The sequence below is a fragment of the Heteronotia binoei genome, chromosome 6 (genome assembly GCF_032191835.1).
Source record: "Heteronotia binoei isolate CCM8104 ecotype False Entrance Well chromosome 6, APGP_CSIRO_Hbin_v1, whole genome shotgun sequence".
NCBI classification, from domain to species: Eukaryota; Metazoa; Chordata; class Lepidosauria; order Squamata; family Gekkonidae; genus Heteronotia; species Heteronotia binoei.
The window spans coordinates 146,878,464-146,892,409 of record NC_083228.1 but is presented as its reverse complement, the minus strand read 5'-3'; the positions used below and the strand labels follow the sequence as shown (position 1 = coordinate 146,892,409).

Below are 13,946 nucleotides of genomic sequence, written 5' to 3'. Positions count from 1 at the left end.
TATGGGTTGGGGTGTCACCAGTATGCTGATGACACCCAGCTCTATCTACTGATGGATGGCCAGCCTGTCTGCGCCCCGGAAAACCTTGACCAGGCACTACGGGCCGTGGCTGAATGGCTCAGACTGAGTGGGCTGAAGTTAAATCCTACGAAGACAGAGGTCCTTTGCTTGGGCCGCCGCGGCCCGGGGAGGGGGATGCCCCTGCCGGCTTTTGATGGTGCGCCGCTTACGGCGGCGGACAGGGTCAGGAGCTTGGGGGTGCTATTGGAGCCTTCTTTAAAGATGGAGGCTCAGATAGCAGCCGCTGCCAAGTCTGCATTTTTTCATCTTAGACGGGCAAGGCAGCTGGCCCCCTTTCTGGAGCGCGACGACCTAGCAACAGTGATCCATGCTACGGTCACCTCAAGGTTGGACTACTGCAACGCCCTCTACATGGGGCTGCCCTTGTCTCGGACCCGGAAACTGCAGCTGGTGCAGAATGCCGCGGCCCGGCTGTTATTGGGTCTCCCAAAGTGGGAACACATCCAGCCGGGTCTCCGGACTCTGCACTGGCTTCCAGTGATATACCGAGTCCGGTACAAGGTGCTGGTTATTACCTTTAAAGCCCTATATGGCCTGGACCTGCCTACCTGAAGGACCGTCTCTCCCCACATGTTCCCCAGAGAGCACTGAGGTCAGGAACACAAAATCTCCTCACTATCCCCGGGCCAAAAGAAGCCCGTCTGAAAGCCACCAGGGAAAGGGCTTTCTCCGTTATGGCCCCCGTATGGTGGAATCAGCTGCCGGAAGAGGTGAGGGCCCTGTGGGACTTGGCGCAGTTCCGCAGGGCCTGTAAGACGACCCTCTTCCGGCTAGCCTATACCTAGCCTACATTTAGCTAGGATAACAACTTGAGGAAACTGGCCAGCCATCTGTTCATAGGAAACTGAATTACTCTGTTTTAATGTTTTAACTGCTTAAATTATTTAACTGTTTTATATTTGAAATTGTTTACTTTTAAGTTTGATTAATTGTTGGAAGCCGCCCTGAGCCACTCGTGGGAAGGGCGGGATATAAATCCCAAATAAATAAATAAATAAATAAATAAATAAATAAATAAAGACAAGCCAACCACGATCCTCGCTATAGAGTAGTTTGGATTTAATATGCTCTTTAATGTAAATGGCCACTCCCCTCTTTTTCTTCACGTCTGAGGAGAAATATAATTGTACCAGATTTTTATTTTGCAAATATTTCAAATCAGTATTCTTGATATGGGTTTCTTGGATGCAAATGATGTCCGATTGTGTTTTCTTAAGTTGGAGAAAAGTTCTTCTTTTTTTTGGTTCATTAAAACCATTAATATTTATCGAAGTGATTTTTAGGCCTGAACTACTCATTATCCTTCATTCTATAACTATCTGGTATTTTCTTTTTCCCCCTGGAGACTTGAGATCTAGTTCTTACTCTATCTTCCTTTTCTCTTGTCGCTTCTTCTTCTCCTATTCTGATCAAGTCTTCTTCATCATTATCTTCCAGTCCAGATTCCTGCCTCTCTTGTTGTGCGTGCCTGCTCCAAAAATCTTGCACTTTGTCGAGGGATGTTAAGTTATATCTCTTACCTTGATAAGTAAAGAAAATCCCCTCCGGGACTAGCCACTTAAATAAGATGGATTGCTCCATTAGCCAGGTCGTTAGCTTCTTGTATCCAATTCTCCTGCGCCTAACACTCCAAGGAATTTCCTTCAACACTTTTATTTTATTTCCTTTCCATATCAATTCCTCCTCTCTCGTAGTCTTCAGGATTCTCTCACACATTGATACTCTCATAAATTTAATATGTACTTCCCGAGGCAGGTTAAATTTTTTCATGTAGGCAGATGTCACTCTTTTGACCCAGTCTATTTCAGGTTCCATTTCTTTCGCTGTGTGTACCTCATTTGAAGTTAATATTTCTATTACTTTATTATAAATATCTTCCCCTTTTTCTTCCGGAATATTTTGGAATCTTAGAATATATAGTGCTTTATCCCATTCTATCCTAGTTATTCTGTCTTCTAATTGCGAGGTTTGCATTTTGGATTCTTCCATGTTGGAGGCAGTCACTTTCCCTTGTTCTTCCACTACTTCCACTTTAGCAGCTAGTTTATGTATTTGTTGAGTATTGGCCAATAATTGTTGTTGAAAATTTTCCACTTTGTCATTTGTTTTTCTTATTTCTTCTTTCAACTCCATCTTTAATTCATCTAGTACTTCCTGGTTTTGTTTAAAGCCTGTAATCATAATGTTTTGAAGTTTGTCTATTGCATCTTGGTTTATAGTAGCAGTAGCAGATTTCCCTAGCACCGGGGGTGTACCCTGGGCTGTCTTTTTAGCTTTAGTATCCATCCTCTAGTAAGGTTACAAGAGCTTACTTCTAGCCTTGTACTCTATATTAAGGCTTAATTCGTTCTCTCTGAACTTTAGACTTTCCACCACAATACTTGCACAGTATCTCTCTTATTACAGTTCAGATAGTGCCTCTAAATACCTCCAAAGTCCCCCCCTGGTAAAATATTACAATACTCAAAGACAAGTCAAAGGGAGATAGCAATCTGCTTTGCTCCACTAATCCCTGATTGGAACAGCAAAGTATTAGTGGTTAGTGATTAACACAAATAGTAATTCGCCCCTTTAAGACTCCCAGTTCTTACTTTGTCAGACCCCTCCTTCTTCTTCCCATCATCCTCAAACACATGTTATACACTTATAGTCACCTCCATGTTTTCTTAAGAAATAGTCCGTCTGAATTTGAGTGTTTCACATCATATATTCAGTAGACCAGACCCTTTGACGCCAGCAAAGTTCTTTCCTGCAGTGGTGTTTCAAAGCCCTTCTTCAAGGAGGAGACAGCCGCGGCAAGGCCCAAAAAAAAAGAAAGAAAAAGAGAGAGAGAGAAAAGAAAGCCTTGCCACTAAAAACTATCTCCCCCTCCTCCTGACTTCACTCCGTTCGTTCTTCTGACACTGCGGTCTTGCACTTGCACTTTCCTCTCCTCCACCTCTTTCTTTAAACTCCTTTTCCTTTCTCCTATCTTGCTTCCCCTTTTTATTCTAAGTTCAGTTCAGTCCTTTCTTTCAAACATAGTCAATAGCTAGCTTCCCCCTCCTTCCAATTCTTCTTCTCACCCCCACCTCCAAGCCTTCAAGCACCTCCTTGCGCTCCTTCAGTCACTTCCCAACCTTCCTTTCTTAATGTTTCTCCGTCCCACGTCGTCTTCCACCTTCTCAGCTGCCTCTTTAACGCCAGCAGTCAGCCCTTCAGTTTTTATCTCCCGTCACTCTGACCCGCCCATTAAGTTCCGCACCGCCATGCCGCTCGACTCCTTCCTTCCCCTCGCCGTCTCCTCCGCACTCTCCGTCCGTCTCACCTCCTCTCCTCCCATTCGCCCCGACCGTCGCACCAGCACTCCTCTGCACCAACGTCTCCACCGCTTAGCTGTAAGTTTCTTTTTAGTTTTTAGTTCTTTCCAAAATGTGGGTAAATTATAGTTGATAGTAGCCGCTGAATCTTCTGTGTCCCTCTTTCCGGCAGCCCAGTTAGTGCTATGAGCACTTGCAGCCTCGGCTCAGAGATTCAGCAGAGCCCGGGAAAGAAGCCTCGCCACTCCCCCGTGTCTCTGCTTGCTCTCCCAGCTTCGGGGTGTCTTCCGACACCCCTCTAAAGGGTACCCACAAACGTGGGCCCCCTCTGAGCTCTGCAAACTTGAAGCGCCTCCTTCAGCTGTAGGAGTTCGCTCCCTTCACTGTGCCATCTTTCCGGAAGTCTCAGGAAGAAGGCATTTTCATCCACCAATCTTGGTACCCAGCTCTGCAAAACACCCTACAGACTATAAATTGCAGAAAGTCTCAGAACAACCAGCAATTTCCACAGAACAATCAGCACAGTCAACAACCATCTTCCTTATCTTCAAACCCCTTCCTACCCTCCCAGCAATTAACACAGAACAATGGCCGCATTCAACAGCCAGTTTCCTTATCACTACCCTTCCAGGAAGCCCCACCAAACAATGGGCACATCCACAAACCAATTGCCCTTTCATCACACCCCCTCCAGCCTAGAAATAGCAGTTCTACAGCAGCTCTGGCCCCACTCAACGCACAGCAGCCAAGAAGGTCAGAGCGCCTGCTCCGGCTGCAACGCCACTGAGGATGTTCTCCCCAGCTGAGAACGAAACGTCTGGAAGGAAAACTTTCTCCAGTAGAACACGGCACTTGAGCCCGAAAGATCCTACAAACCCTAATGATGTTACCAGCCGTGAAAACCTGAAATCTTTGATAACACGCAAAATTGTGTATAAATGCAGACCTTACAAATGAAATGAAGGGGAGCAAAGGTACAAGACAAGGATGTCCGCTTTCACCATTGTTGTTTATAATGACTCTTGAAATTTTGCTAAGGAAAATACAAGATGATAAAGAAATAGAAGGACTGAAAATCAGAGGATTCTCTTATAAATACAGAGCATTTGCGGATGATATTGTGTTCATAACTGAAAATCCGATACAAGTGATACCTTTGTTGCTAGCTAAGATAAAAGAATATGGAGAAATGGCAGGACTATATAAATAAAGAAAAATCGAAATTTCTATGTAAAAATATGCAACTAAATAAACAGAAAGAATTGCAGAGTTTGACGGGATGTGAAGTTACCTCTAAAGTTAAATATTTAGGTTTGGAAATAACAATGAAGAATATTGATTTGTACAAACATAACTATGAAAAGTTATGGCATAAAATGGATGAAGATATGGTGAAATGGAATAGACTTAATCTGTCTTTGTTTAGTAGGATTGCTGCAATTAAGATGAACATTTTGCCAAGAATAATGTATTTGTTCCAAACTATTCCGATCGTGAAAGATAGTAAACAATTTAATAAATGGCAAAGGAAGATCTCAAAATTTGTATGGGCTGGGAAAAAACCAAGGATTAAGATGAAAATTTTAACAGATACTAAAGAGAGGGGAGGATTTCAGCTTCCAGATTTAAGACTATATCATGATGCAGTTTGTTTGGCGTGGATAAAGGATTGGATGATGTTGTTAAACAAAAAACTTTTATTGCTAGAAGCTCATGGAAACAAATTCAGCTGGCATGCTTATATGTACTATGGGGAAAAAAAAGATGGATGGTTTTTTTCTCACCATTATATTAGAAATAATGTGTTAAATACATGGATAAAGTACAAGAAATATGGTAATGAAAGAAAGCCGTTATGGATAGTACCAGCAGAAGTAATAAAAATAACAGTTGACTCTGATGAAGAGAGAGGGTTGTCATATAATCAATTACTAAAGATCCAAGGTGATAAAGTTGAATTAAAATCTGCTGAAGAGCTAAACAACAAGTATGACTGGTTTCAAATGCAACAAATAAAAAGTTTGATGGAAAATGATATTAAATCTGAAGGAATCAGACGTGAACAAATGGAATTGGAAAAGGTTCTGTTTGGACATAATGAAAAAATAATATCGAAAATATATAAATTACTGTTGAAATGTTCTACAGAAGAAGAAGTAGTAAAAACTCAAATGATTAAATGGGCAATTAATGTAAATAAGGAAATACAGATGGTTACATGGGAATATCTTTGGAAGAACTCTATGAGAATATCAACATGTCAGAGTATTAAAGAGAATTGTTTCAAGATGATGTACAGGTGGTATATGACTCCTAAAAAATTGGCAAAGATGAGTAAAAAGATGTCGGATAGATGTTGGAAATGTAAGAAACATGAAGGTTCTTTTTACCATATGTAGTGGACTTGTGGGAGAGCGAAAAAGTTCTGGCAGATGATACAACAAGAAATATCTAAGATTCTGGGATATGACTTTAAGAAAGTTGCAGAGACTTTTCTGTTGGGATTACAAATGGAAAAATTTCCAAAAGAAGATAGAACTTTAATTTGGTACTTTCTATCAGCTGCTAGGACATTGTATGCGCAGTTGTGGAAGCAAGAAAAAATACCAGAGAAATGGGATTGGATCGTGAAAGTTTGATCGTGGAGTGAGATGGATAAACTAACAAGAACTTTAAGAGACTATGATTTGGAAGTGTTTAAAAGGGAGTGGAAGAAATTTAGAGGATATGTAGAGAAAGAATGGAACGTAAAAAGACATTGGACAATTTTTTAATAATGAGTATTAGAAAAAAGTAGAATTTGAATTTTGATTGTTATACTTAAAGGTACCTTTATAAGTGAACTTTAAGTATATAACTTCGGCGGCAGTGTAGTAACGGAGGGAGAGGGGGATTAGAAAATATCATATGGGTTAGGGATAGTAATGATATAAATAGATATTGTTACCATATGTTATCAATAAAATTGTTTTAAAACCAAAAGATGTTTTCTAGAAAGCATGAATATACACAGAAATTTTACCTTAAGCCAGGAAGAAATGTTAGAAATGCTCCGATTATGGCAGGAGCTTTAGCCATGTTTTAAGCCCTCAAATACATCCCACTGGTAAAAACCAGAGAGGGTTGTGAAGAACTCCAAAGGGATCTGTTGAGGCTGGGTGAATGGGCATCAACGTGGCAGATGAGGTTCAGTGTGGCCAAGTGCAAAGTAATGCACATTGGGGCCAAGAATCCCAGCTGCAAATACAAGTTGATGGGGTGTGAACTGGTCTTCCGCAGGGGCCAGCCTGCAAATGGGCAAACTCAGCAACTGCCCATACACCTGTGAGGGAGCGGCCTGCCCAAAGAGGTCAAGAAACTATGGAAAGCTGAGTAGATCAAGAGAGCTTTTCTACCCAGGCAGGAGACTCACACTTCCTGAAATAATTCACAAAGAAGAAGATGATATTGGATTCATATCCCGCCCTCCACTCCGAAGAGTCTCAGAGCAGCTCACAATCTCCTTTCCCTTCCTCCCCCACGACAGACACCCTGTGAGGAGGGTGGGGCTGAGAGAGCTCTCCAATAAGCTGCCCTTTCAAGGACAGAGGCTCAGAGCGGCCTACAATCTCCTTTCCCTTCCCCCCCCACAACAGACACCCTGTGAGGTGGGTGGGGCTGGAGAGGGCTTTCACAGAAGCTGCCCTTTCAAGGACAACCTCTGCCAGAGCTATGGCTGACCCAAGGCCATTCCAGCAGGTGTAAGTGGAGGCGTGTGGAATCAAACCTGGTTCTCCCAGATAAGAGTCCGCACACTTAACCACTACACCAAACTTATTTAGAGAAATTATTAGGGTCTGTGGTCTATGCTACTGTGTTTGTATCATTTGTCGTTTAATGTGTCACGTTAAGACCAGCACCTTGCTTCAGTTCTGATTATAGATTTCTGATTGGTTCTACAACCGCAGTCCTATTGTGTTGTTTACTGAATGGCCCTTCTTGTTGAGTCTATGGACTCCCATCTCCGGCTTCTTTAAAAGAGGCCTGCCATTCAGAAGCCCTGGCAGACAAGCAGGCCTCCTGAAGCATTGCTCAAACGGTCCCTGTCTTCTCTGGGCTAATCTTTCACTCCTGTTGATTTCCTGCCTAGCTTTCTGTTGGCTGACCGGGTGTCTGAGCAACCACAGCAAAGTATTTTTTTACCTTTGGGACTTTTAAGTGCCAAGTTGGCACTTAAAAAGACACCTTTGAATCTCTTCCTTAATTTGAAAATACAGTCATGGAAATAGGTTATTTCTTTCTGTGCACTGCAGCTAGAAAAAGGTTAAGCAGCAGACAAAACAGTGTGCAGTTCCTGGAGATGATATAACAAGGAGAGAAACACTGAAGTCCTCCAGTGTCCTCCTTTGGGGATCTGGCTCTGCTTGCAGGAGAGCTGGCGGAAGGGGCCTTGAGAAGCCAGACTGGGGGGTGCCTGGATGGGAAAAGAGTGGAGGGGGTGTGGGCTGGGAGGAAAAGCTGCCCCAGATGATCCTTTCACGATCCCCGGACTGAGGCGAAACCCCAGGGGGCCTCTGAGGCCTGCTGTAAAGTTGACAAGAGGCCTACATTTCCCAGGCCCCCTCTGAGCCCTGTGATTGGACTGCGGTGGAACTGGAGGAAAGGGAAGGCCAATCACCACCCAGGGGGGGGCCTAGGGAGAAAGCATATAAGGCCCTGCTGTCAAGGGAAGGCCTCTCTCCTCCTGGGAGCTGAGCAAGGAGGAAGAGGGGCTGCAGCAGCCAGCAGGAGAGGACCCCCCCCCCCTTCTCAATCCACTTCCATCCATCCAGGGGGCTTTTTTCTCCTCTCTGAGTTGGTTTCTGCACCAAAACCGGGGATAAAAGCCAGTGGCGGAGCAGTGGATTACGTTCCAGTGGGGGAGCCTTCCTCCACCCCAAAACTGCTGAGGTCCCCCCCTCCCCAAGCTCCACCCCTGAATTCTCCAGGAATCCCCTAAGCCAAAGTTGGCAACCCTGCCTGGGTGAGCAGGGGTTGGAGGTGAGAGGAGGCAATGATCCTCCGTGCACGTACCTGGGAAGAGCCCAGGGGAAGGTACTTCCTGGTTGACTTGCATGCAGGCTGGTTCAAGGCATTTCGTCCCCCCAAGCCAGGGAAGCCCATTGCCTCCTGGGAGCCTGGGCTGCAGGTAGCGAAGCAGTGCCCGGGGAGGAGGCCTGTCCAGGGTTGCCATGGAAATAATGTCTCCCTGCTCAGTCTGCTAAAACTGCTCCTCTGAAGCAGTTATTTTCCCTCCTCTCTGTTGGTTTCTTCCCACCTTGTTTAAATAGAAGCTTTAATTTACCTCAAAAGCTTCATCGGTCACCTGTCAGTGCCCTTCTGGGGTGTGGGGGGTCCTTGGGAAGGTGAGGGGGCTATTTGGGGCTCTCCCTGGTTTGGTGGTTGCTTGCAGCTGCTTGTGGCCCTTTCCTGCTGAAGGGGGGAGGAGGGGTGTGTGGGGCTGGAAGGCTCCTGGAGGGGGGGTGCCCATCTGAGGGAAGCCCCTGCCGTTCCCCTCACACCTGTGCCCCACCCACTGAGGCCTCGTTGGCAGGGAAGGACCGTTTGCCAATCGGGTCTGTCTGGCATAACCTAAGTTTTAGATCAACTAAGGTGACCAGAAGAAGAGAGATTCTCTTGAAACATGCAAAAGTGTCAACCTCAGGTCCATGTTGTCACATTTTCAGTTTTGACAATGAGTACATCTGTTGGAACCAAATACAACATCACATTGCTGAATTCTACTCTATGTGCGAACTGGCAGAAACGCATAAGGATTACTCCAGTTGGATGTTCAGCATCATGGTAGAACTGTAAGAATTTCAGGTGAAAATTGGTATGGACTGGATAGGGTGGCCGTGGCTAAAACCATCCCATTTATGTGTATTCAGCACATACTGATTTGATTTTGATTTGAAGTGAAATAATATATTCCAGCACTGAGGTGTTCAGCGCCATGTTGTGAATTTATAACACTGCACAGTGTTTTGTTTGTGCTTTTTCAGCCTTCATTCCTTTTTGTTTACAAGATTAGGACCAGGCAGCCCTCTTTTCTGCCCCCAAACCCGAATTAGAGGAAAGCTGCCCCTGAGACATGGGCCTTCCCAGCTTCCATAAAGATTGGACCACACGTGAATTACCTGAGCCCTATTTCCCTACGACTCAGGTGACTGCCACTCCACTGTAAGGGTAAAGAGAGCCCCCCCCCCCCCGCCATGCAGCCTGTGCTTGTAAGCATCAGTGCCCCACTGGGAGGCTTGTAAAAAAAAAACAACTAGAACACCCCTGTGAAGTAGGCCAGTCTGCATGTTCCAACACTCTCATACATAGAAGACACAAACACTTCCCTGCGAAGGACTCAGGTCAGCTCCTGTTGCCCTCTGGCCCATTCGGTCAAGTTATGAGGTGGCCTTGTCAATCTTATAGACAGGAATCACTTTGGGGGAGGGGGGGCTCAGCAACAGAGAATCTGATTAGCCTGCAGAAGAGCCCCAGTCCAGTTGCCAGTTAAAAAGGTCAGCTACATGCAGGAGAGCGGCTGCCAGTCAGAACGATGGGCACTCGAGAGAGATGAATGGTCCTTCAGCATAAGGCAGAGCGCCCCTTCCTCCTTCCACGGCCCAGAGGCTCATGGCTCAGTGGTAGCAGAGCATGCCTGGTTCAATCCTGGCACCTCCAGTTAAACAGACCAGGCAGTGGGTGATACGAAAGACCTTGGCCTAAGACCCTGGAGAGCTGCTGCTGGTCTGAGCAGACAACACTGGCTGTGATGGGCCCCCGGGGTGGGCGGCTGCCTGAGAGCACTGAGGACTAGCACCGTCTGTAGGCTGAAAGGAAAGCTGGGATTCAGGGAGCGGAGGCTGTGGCTCAGGGGCAGAGCATCCGCTTGGCGTGCAGAAGGTCTCCTGTCCAACCTCCAGTTCAAAGACCAGGGGAAGAAGTGATGTGAAGGACTCCTGAGGTCCCGCAGAGGCCTGCCAGTCTGTGTGGACAATACTGACCTGGATGGAGACGGGGGGGGGGGGGGGCTCTGATTTGGTGCAAGGCAGTTCCAAGAATATGGAAGGCAGTTCCCAGAATGCAAGGGGAAAACAGCTGCCGGGCTGCCTGCCTAGGATTCTGGGCAGGGATGTGATGCTTGCGGGGGCATCCCAGAGGGCTCATGCCCCCCCCCCCCGCCCCTCCACCATTTCAAAGACAGATCCTCCCCCCCCCCCCCCCCCCGTTTGCAAGAGAAGAAACCTCCTTCCTTCTGCCCCCGGTGCAAGGAGGCCCCTCCCAGGCGTCTGCAACAAGGCAGGAAGGCTGCAAGGCTGAGCTCTCCCCGCAAAAGGGGCAGGATTATTTTGTTGTTCTGCAACCCAAAGCGGTCCCGCCCCACGGGGAGGCGTCCGGGAGAGCTGCAGTCCCGGCAGAGCAGAGGCCGGACCCAGAGGGCGCTGGAGCCCCTTCCAAAGCACTGCTGCTCCGGAAGGGAAGGGAGGCTTGCATGCCCGGGCCCAGCCTTTGCAAAGGGGCCCCCGGAACGGAAGATGCGAAGATGCGCAAGCTCTGCTGCCGGGCGTGGGGTGCTGCGCCGGTGGGGCAGGAGGAGCCGAAGGGAAGAGCAGCAGCCGGGCCTCCTGCGACCCTCCCCCGGTTGCAAAGGCTGCAGCAGCTCCGAGCGCCACGAGGGCCGGAGAGGGGAAGGCGAGGCGGCCAGGTAGGGAAGGGGCCTTGCAGCACCCAAGGGAGATGGGGGGGGGGAGGAGGCGCGCCTGGAGCCCCCTGGATGCTGCTGCGGCCAAGAGCGCCGAGGGCCCCCCGGCCATTCCCCAGACTCCATCCCCTTCCTCCCGCACGTCTTCTGCTGCACCCCCCCGCCCCCTTTCCCCGCACACCTGAACTGCCCGGGACCAGCTGAGAGCCGGTGGGGTGTTGTGCGGTTAATGCAGGGACTCTGATCTGGGAGAGCCGGGTTCGATCCCCACCTCCTCCAGGGAAGCCTTTATGGGCCTGGGTCCTTCTGACACTTCAGGCTTGAGGGGTCACCTGTCAGGACCCGCCTTGGTGTGTGGTCGGGTGGGGGGGGCTGGGCAGATGAAGAGAGGGGCTATTCTGGGCCCTGCCTGGGTTGACCCCAAACCAGAGTGGTCACTTGCAGTTAGTTACGGCCCTTTCCAACTGACCAGCAAACCTAATGAAGATGCTTAAGAGATGCAAGGACCAAACAGGGATTGCAAGCTCAGTTTACCTGGTCACCATTTGTTTGGATTTAATTCTGGGGAGAATCATAGAGAAGTAAATATCAGAATTGGAGATGGATATGTAAATGTATCTTCGTAACTGTGGAATATTGAGAGTAATTAACTGAGCCCCTGTGGTTACGTGAGTAGCCCCTGCAGCTGCCTTGAGAGTCTCCTTCTAGTTGTGACAAGAGCCATGAGGAGCTGGTTTTCAGCCTCCCCAAAAGACATCTTTGCTGGAGATCTAACAGGTGAACCCCGCAGTTCAAAGGGGGACCCCCATGGCTTTTGAAAGAGCTGCTCTCGCCTAGGACCTCAGGTCTATTGCAGAGATACAGACAACAGTTAAGGGGTCACCAGTCCCCCTGCTCCTTTAGGGGCCTCAGTTTAACTTAAGAATTAGCCCCTTGGACAGACTGAACCCATGTAGAGAGAGGCTAAGCTTGTAACGCCCTTTAGCAGCCAAACAGAGACCATTAACTTACCCAGAGAACTCAGGAAGCATCTCTAAAATAGCTTGCTATGTCCTACAACAAAATTATTTTAAACCATGTTTATAAACCACAAGAAGCACTTTAGTTCTGATCTACCAGGGCAATTCTCATTTGCTTTTTTGTGACATGTGACTGTCTCTGTATCTCTTTACAGTCAGGTGACTAAAGGCATCTCTATCCAGTAGACTGGGTAGACTGAACCCATGGAATGAGAGTCTAGGCTTGTAACATCCTTAAACAGCCCAACTGAGATAGTTAAGATTTGCAAAGAACCAAGGAAGCTTATCTAAAATAGCTTAGTATGTCATATAACAAAATTCTCTTAAACCAGGTCTATAAACCACAAGATCATTTTATTTCTGATCTACCAGGGCAATTCTCATTTGCTTTTTTTGTGACATGTGAACGTCTCTGTATCTCTTTACAGTCAAGTGACTAAAGGCATCTCTATCCAGTAGACTGGGTAGACTGAACCCATGGAATGAGAGTCTAGGCTTGTAACATCCTTAAACAGCCCAACAGAGACAGTTAACTTTTCCAAAGTACAAAGCAGGCAGATCTAAAACAGCTTAGTATGTCATATAACAAAATTATATTGAACCAGGTCTACAAACCGCAAGAAGCACTTTACTTCTGATCTACCAGGGCAATTCTCATTCGCTTTCCTTGTGACATGTGACTGTCTCTGTATCTCTTTACATTCAAGTGACTAAAGGCATCTCTATCCAGTTGGAGGTGACCCAAGCGAAGGGGAGGGAGATGGAAGAGCAGGACCCAGAAGGAGCTGCAGCTGGCAAGACAGCAAGCAAAGGCCCCCCTCCCACCCAAGCTGGGAGAGGTGGTGAAGGCTGGGAAAGGCCCGTGCCAGAGACACCTTCTCAGGTCACAGAGATCTCAGAGGTGCATGGCCAACACTTCTGGCAGTTCCAGTACCGTGAGGCTGATGGGCCCCGAGAGGTTTGCAGCCGGCTCCATCGACTCTGCAGCCACTGGCTGAAGCCAGAGAGGAACTCCAAGAAGCAGATGGTGGACCTGGTGATATTGGAGAGGTTCCTAGCCCTCCTGCCCCAGGAAATGCAGCGCTGGGTGAGGGAATGTGGGCCGGAGACCAGTTCCCAGGCGGTGGCCTTGGCCGAAGGCTTCCTCCTGAGTCAGGCCGAGGAGAAGAGGCAGGCAGAGCAGGTGAGGGGGTTTCCTCCAGCTGTGTCCACTTCAAGCAAGGATATTGGAGCTAATTCTAAAGTTTCCCTGAAAGATATTTGTCCAAGTGTTAATCATCTGAATGGGAGCTTTAACAGCCTCTTTCAGCAGCCTCCTCTGCTAGGGAATTTCTTCTCTCTCCAGACAACTAAGTCTGCTGATGGAAGAGTGCAGAGTCTTGGAGTGGGGCACTATCCGTTGCTTGGTCTCTTCTCTTTTCCATCTCTTCCCCTTCTCACTCGCTGCTCTTTCAGATGTGGGGACCATCCATGGAGAGAGAAGCTCAGTTCCCTGAGGCAGAACGAGGTTCCTTGGAGGAAGGGCAGAGGGCGCACGCCCAGGAGGGTGCCCAAGATGCCCTCTCTTGTGGTAAGAACTCATTTTGCCTGTTTACAATTGGGGCACCCCATGAATGTGATGGGTTGAGAGTTCAGGTCTGGAAAAGAATTCAGTACTTCTTCACCTATCACTGAATGTCCACTGACTGTGATTCTTCTGAAAGGGGATTAGAAAGAATTATAGAGGGCAGTTCCTCCCATTAATTAGAACATTCATGACTCACCTTCCTTCCATAGGAGGAACTCAGGGTGGCTCAAAAAAGAGAAGTGAAGTTAGACAAAACTGGGCAG

The 13,946-nt window shown here is 47.5% G+C and overlaps 1 pseudogene; it reads left to right on the top strand.

Annotated features, from left to right (window-relative positions):
• Window positions 1–10,930: 10,930 nt before the first annotated feature.
• Window positions 10,931–13,946, top strand: part of LOC132574411 (zinc finger protein 658B-like) — a 38,321-nt pseudogene continuing 35,305 nt past the window's right edge.